This window comes from Miniopterus schreibersii (genome assembly GCF_964146895.1).
Source record: "Miniopterus schreibersii genome assembly, chromosome: X".
NCBI lineage: Eukaryota > Metazoa > Chordata > Mammalia > Chiroptera > Miniopteridae > Miniopterus > Miniopterus schreibersii.
The window spans coordinates 23,375,708-23,382,125 of record NC_138104.1 but is presented as its reverse complement, the minus strand read 5'-3'; positions in this window follow the sequence as shown (position 1 = coordinate 23,382,125).

Sequence of the window (6,418 nt, the reverse complement as noted above, 5' to 3'; positions counted from 1 at the left end):
CTACTAGACTGTGAGTGTTTTAAGAGTAAAAACCATGGCTTATTCATCTTTGTATCCCTAGGATGTTGCACAATATCTGGCACACAGCAGATGGTTATCTCTGTTGAATAAATAAGAATTTGCTGTAATGAAAAGTTTAATGGAAAGGCGGCCATAAAGCTTAGGTTGTTGTCCTAGTCCTGCTACTAACCTGAAATCTCTGGGCTTTAGTTTCCTCATCTGTGATACATAAGAGTTGAATCAAATGACCTTCAAGAGTACTTCTTGCCCTGCCATTCTATAGCTATTTCTTCTTCCAGTGTCATGGGATATCTGAGAGCTGAACTATTACTGCATATCTCTTCACTACAATGAATTTACATTAAAAGTTGTAGTGGAAACTATTGGCCCTCAGGGACTGTTAACTTTTTTCCCAAAGTTCCTTGGATGAAAATAATCTCCTCATATTAGGTTAGCAGGAAGAGGAGATACTAGAAAAATAAACAGATGTAGGGTTGCTTGTGGTGTATATTTCTTTTGGGTTATGTAAAAACATATGGTTATTTGTAACAACAACAGCAACAAAAACAATGTGTATCTCAATATGACCTTAACTTCTTTCTCCTTTCTAGGAAGGCCTATGTCATTGCCTTTCCTCTCTGGGCAGCTTCAGCTCATAGTTATCATGTTTCACTTTTTATGAAAGAATTAACTGAGCACAGTCATCCTTCAGTATTTATGGGAGATTGGTTCCAGGACCCCCACAGATACCCAAATCCATGGATGCTCAAGTTCCTTATATAAATGGCATAGCATTTGCATATAACCTGCACACATCCTCCTGTATACTTTAAATAATCTCTAGATTACTTATAATCCCCAATAAAATGTGAATGCTATTTAAATAGTTGTCATACTGTATGGTTTAGAGAATAATGACAAGAAAAGAAAGTTCTGGACAGATGCAACCATTGTAGGCCTAACTATATAGTACATGTCAAAAACAAAGTAATATATGTTTTTGAATATTTTCAATCCACTGTTGGTTGAATCCACATATGCGGAACCCACAAAAATCATCCTGAACCAGGAATACCACAAACCTTCCTTTGTTCCTTCCCTTGTTCTCTGAAACTTTCCTTCCTTTCACATCCCTAATCAAAGCTCTGTGTCTCAGCTTCTCACATGCTTCAATGCTCTGGAATTCTCATCCCTGACCCTTTCTCCCTTAGCCCCATGAACTACCTTTCATCCATTCAATGCATTTACCCATCCATTCATCAGCATTCATCAAATACTTACTTTCTGTCAGGGCCAAGGGATGGATCAGAAGTTTCATAGAGAAGACATTGAGCTGGGTCTTGAAGAAGAATACAAGTATGCCGGGGATGTGGTGGGGGGAGCGAATAAGGAAACTATTTCTGGGCAGAGGAACAACATGTACAAAGTCAATGGGGCATAAAACTCATAACATATGTAGGGGTCCAGTAAGTAACTCAGGATGCCTAGGGCACAGAGAAACAGTGGGAAGTGATATTGGAAAAGTGAACAAAGGACAAATAATGAAGTGTCTTATATGCTGTGCTAAGGGGTTTGGATTTTATCCAACAGGCTACAGGGAGCCATTGAAAGCTTTTAGGCAAAAGGTTAAAAATTAGATTTACATTTAGAAATATCACTATGGCAGTAGCAGGATGGATGGTTTGGAAAGGAAGATAAGTGATAGGAAGAGGAATTGTCAGAACAGTATTGCAATATTGTAGGTGAACGAGACAGGGGCTTGAATCAAAGCCATGACAATGGGGATGAAAAGAAATGGACAGCTGGGCACATGAATGGGATATTTATTAAGAGGTAGGTGACAAGACTTAGTAACTGATTAAATGATAGAGGTAGGAGAAAAGGTTTCTGATTACATTGAGTGTTTGAATGGCAGTGCTGTTTATCAAAACAGGGACACAGCAGAAATCATGCTTGAAGGAAAAGTAATGGGCCATATTTTGGATGTGTTGGGTGCAAAAGTATCTTACTGAAATTCTGTTAGATAAACAGCACCTGAAAGAAAGATGAACACCTTCCAATTAGCTTAGTGAGAAATTGCATGATTCTGTACAGCTAATAAAATTGAAAATTAAGTTAATACCAATTACTTGATTTTTTTAGTCAGAAATCTACTGTATTTAGAAATCTTCATTAATTTCAAAAGCAATTTTATAAACCAAAACTTTTATAAAACTGGAATGCAAGAGAAAAAATACATTATCTTAACCTTATTAAGTTTCTTCTGTTGAGCTTTTTAGCTGAGTTGTATGAAATAAATACTCCAGCCTTTCAGTCTTCATTATAAAGCTGTTTTTTTTTCCAGCAACTTAGAGCCAACTCAATTAGCTATGCTGATGAAAGGAAGAATAGCACAAGTAATTGAAAACCACAGACAATTCTAAGCTCCATGGGCAACTACTAGGAAAAAACGTGGCCTCCTGTAGTTCTTTGGAACCCTGAGTTAACCTCACTGGCAAATAAAAATGGTCAAGGGGTGAACTTCATGGAAAGTTTGTGTTGTAGAAAGTCTAAGATTGTAAGTGGGAGGTAAGAGAAAACAGTGGGAAGAAATAATAACATAATAACAATGAAGCATAAAATTAAGATAAGAAGACGATTCATTGTTATTATCACACAGCTGGGAGTTGGATTATTTGAAAGAGCCAGGGTGAAAAATGAAATATAATAATGAGTGAGTGAACAAGGAAAAAAGGACAGATCTACACATGACATTTTTGAGTTAGAACTACAGAGTCCTATGTTTTCACACAGCTCAAAATATCTCTAGAGAGATCTGAAACAAAGACAATTATTTATTTGTAATTTAGACTAAAAATCTAAAATTTATATCTGATTTCTCTCTTTCCTTCACACCCTATACTCCCTACAGCATTGTGTCCTGATAGTTCTACCTACAAAATATGTCCTGAATCCATCCATTTCTCTCCATCTTCTCTGTTACCACCTTAGCGCAGGCCACTATCACCTCTTGCTTGGAATACTGCAGTAGCCTTCTAACTAGTCCCTCTGCTTCTACTCTAATCCCATTCCACAAACTATTTTCTACTCGGCAATAAACAGAATCTTTGCAAAATTCCACCCAGATTATGTAGTTCCCTTCTTTAAAGCCCTGCAATGCCTTCTCACTGTGGTTAGAAAGAACCCCAAATTCACTAAAATGGCCTAAAAAATCCATACTATCTGGTCTCTACCCATTTCTCTACCTTATCTCTCATCATTCTCTTCCTCATTTGCTCAACAGAAACCACATCATATGGTCTTTTTTTGTTCCTTAAATAAGCCAAGCTCTCAATACCTTCAGCCCCCTGCAATTGCCATTCTCTTTGCCTGAAACATTTTTCTTTACAAAGCATGTGGCTGACTCACTCACTCCTTTTTTCTTCTTTTAAATTGTTTTACTATAATTTTGAAATTAGTAAGAAAGTATCGTTTCTTACATATTCATGAAACAATTTTTATCTTTTTAAAAATGAGCTATAATTCACATACAATAAAATTCACCCATTTTAAAATGGACAATTCCATGGTTTATAGTATATTCTATGGATGAAAATAGGGGTTCTATGGAAAGTAACCTCACAGGGTGATCTGATTATAAGTTCTTAACTGGGCAGGTCATGGTGGGTACTCAAGCTCCAGGCCTGCAATTTTGTTAGTGAAACATTTTACACCAGCGCTGTTCATTGTTCTTTGTGCATCTTGGTTAACACATCTTTGAAATATTACAAGTAAAATCCCTCAAAGGGGTTATTAATCTTTAAGAGAGCACATAATCTTGTTAACTATTCTGTAATCTAATCCCCACCTTGCCTTCTCCAATCTTTTTTATGTCCCCTCCTTAATTTCAAATGCATAAAAGAAGATGCAAAACTGTTATTCTCCAGAGCATTTAAGATCTTGCTTCCTGGCATATGTCATCAGGTTGACTCAAATAAACTTTTATAAAAATTCTTTACAGGTTTGGACATTTATTACATCAACAATTCACTACCTAATTTTATATCATTTTCACTACCCCAAAAAGAAACTCAGTACCCTTTAGTTATTACCCCCTACCTGCCATCTCCTCCTCAGCCCTAAACAACCACTAAGTTATTGTCTCCATAAATTTGCCTATTCTAGAAATTTTATATAAGCAGAATCATACAAATTGTGGCCTTTGTGACTGACTTCTTTCAATTAACATAATGGTTTTGAAGTTCATTCCGTTATAGGAGTGTTTCAATCTTTTTTATGGTAGAATATTATTCCATTATATCAATATACCACCTTTTGTTTATCCATTCATCAGTTGATGGACATTTAGCCTGTTTCCACTGCAGAGGTTCAAAACAAGTCTCCCCAGAATGTCACTTTGGCATGTGCACTACTTTGAGCTAAAGACAATCAGGGCCAAAAGACGCAAGAAAATATATTTTTTTAATCTCCCCCTTAACACATTGTATGCAGGAAACGTATTTATACGTTTTACGTTGACTGGTAGTAGAGCGCGCGATAAAAACTACCCGCAAACAATGTGTCAACTGCCTAAAAGAATTTAGATAGAGAGCCTGGTCTAGGAAGAAAACTATCACCAAAGATAACTACATAGAATATGTGTTTGGTGTGGTAGGTTGTGGAGGACCGGCAGGACCTAGAAATAAAATTCTGTCCCATTGTCTCTGCATAGCATGGCAAACATTTGTTTATCAAACATTTGTTTTTCTCATCTCATAAATTGTCTTCCTTCCCTTTGAAGTACCAGAATCCTACCCCCTTCTCCTTAGCTCAGGGTGGCATATAAGCCTCAATTGCCTGATCACCTATGGGTTTCAAATGCTTATGAGGCCCCTGTACATAGGTAATTAAATTTATTTTCTTCTTTTTAAATTGTCTTATGCTAATTTGACTATTAGATCAGCCAAAGATACTAGAAGGGTAGAAGAAAAAATTTTCCACTCCAACACCCCTTTTTGTGAATAATGCTGCTGTGAACATCCATGTACGAGTTTTTGTGTGGACATAAGTTTTTATTTCTCTCTGGTATATATGTAAAAGTTACATTGCTTAGTCATATAGTAACTCTATGTTTTTGTCAATGGACTCACTTCTATTCAGGACACTGATCAAATGTGACCTCCTTTGAGAAAGCTTTCCTGACAACTCCATCCAAAATAATCACACCACCATTGTCTTTCTACATTGCCTTTACCTTATTTTGTTTTCTACACAGCCCTTACCACTGTCTAAAGTCATGCTTATTTTATTAGTTTACTTTTTTGCCTCTGTGTCTCCCCACTAGACTATCAACTCTGCAAGGACAGGGACTTTGTGGGTCTTGCTCACTGCTATCCTCTCAGCACCTAGGACAATTATCAGCATACAATATGAACTCAATTATTTGTTGACCACATGCATGAATCTATGGCAGAAATGTTTGTTCTTTTTCTTCCCACTGTAGGGCCTATCCACAAATCTACTACTATTTTAGTGCTTTTCTATTCCCTTAGTTGCTCTTTGGGAAAAGTAAAAACTCACAAATTTAAATTATGAAAAGAAGTGGCTATAGCCAAGAATGTATGAATCATTTGACTTAGATTTGCACCTCCTACACCACCCTCTGACCATCCATCCCAGGAGTTACAGAAACAAAGCCAAATGCCTTTAGTGGCAATTCCATGAGACTGAAATAGACAGGGATGTTGAAAGAAAGAATACTAGTGAGTTTTCTAGTGAGAAGTGAAATGCTCAGCATTGCAGAGCTATAAGTTGAGGAGTTATCTTTGAAAAATGAGGTACTCTAAAAAATAACTTGACTTTCCATCTTTAGATAAAATTTATATTTTATAATATTTGCATGATTCTAAACTAAAAAATTCTTCTAAGAAGAGCAGTATAAGTCCATTATATATTTATCTGGGAAATGACAGATAAATTGTGTGATAATCTTGTTTGATCTTGATAATCACTTATTTGCATAAAACAAATGATACAAGTGTTGAGAAGAAGGGGAGGGGGATATTATCTGAGGTTTTATTATTTCTTAGGTCTTTTTTTTCTTAATTTTATTTTTGTTTAAAATATTACAGATGTTCCTTTTTCTCCCCAATGACCTGTTCCACCCCATCCCTTCCTCCTCCCCACCATTGTCCATGTCCTTGGATTGTGCATATATGCATATAAATTCTTTGGTTACTCTCTCCCTCTCCACCCACCCGCCCTCCTCCATCCCTCTGACATTCGTCAGTCTCATCTATGCTTCCATGTCATTGAATCTATTCTGTTCATCAGTTTATTAAGTTCTTTAGATTCCACATATAAGCGAGATCATGTGATGTTTGTCTTTCACTGCTTGGCTTATTTCACTTAGCTTAATATTCTCCAGGTCCATCCATAC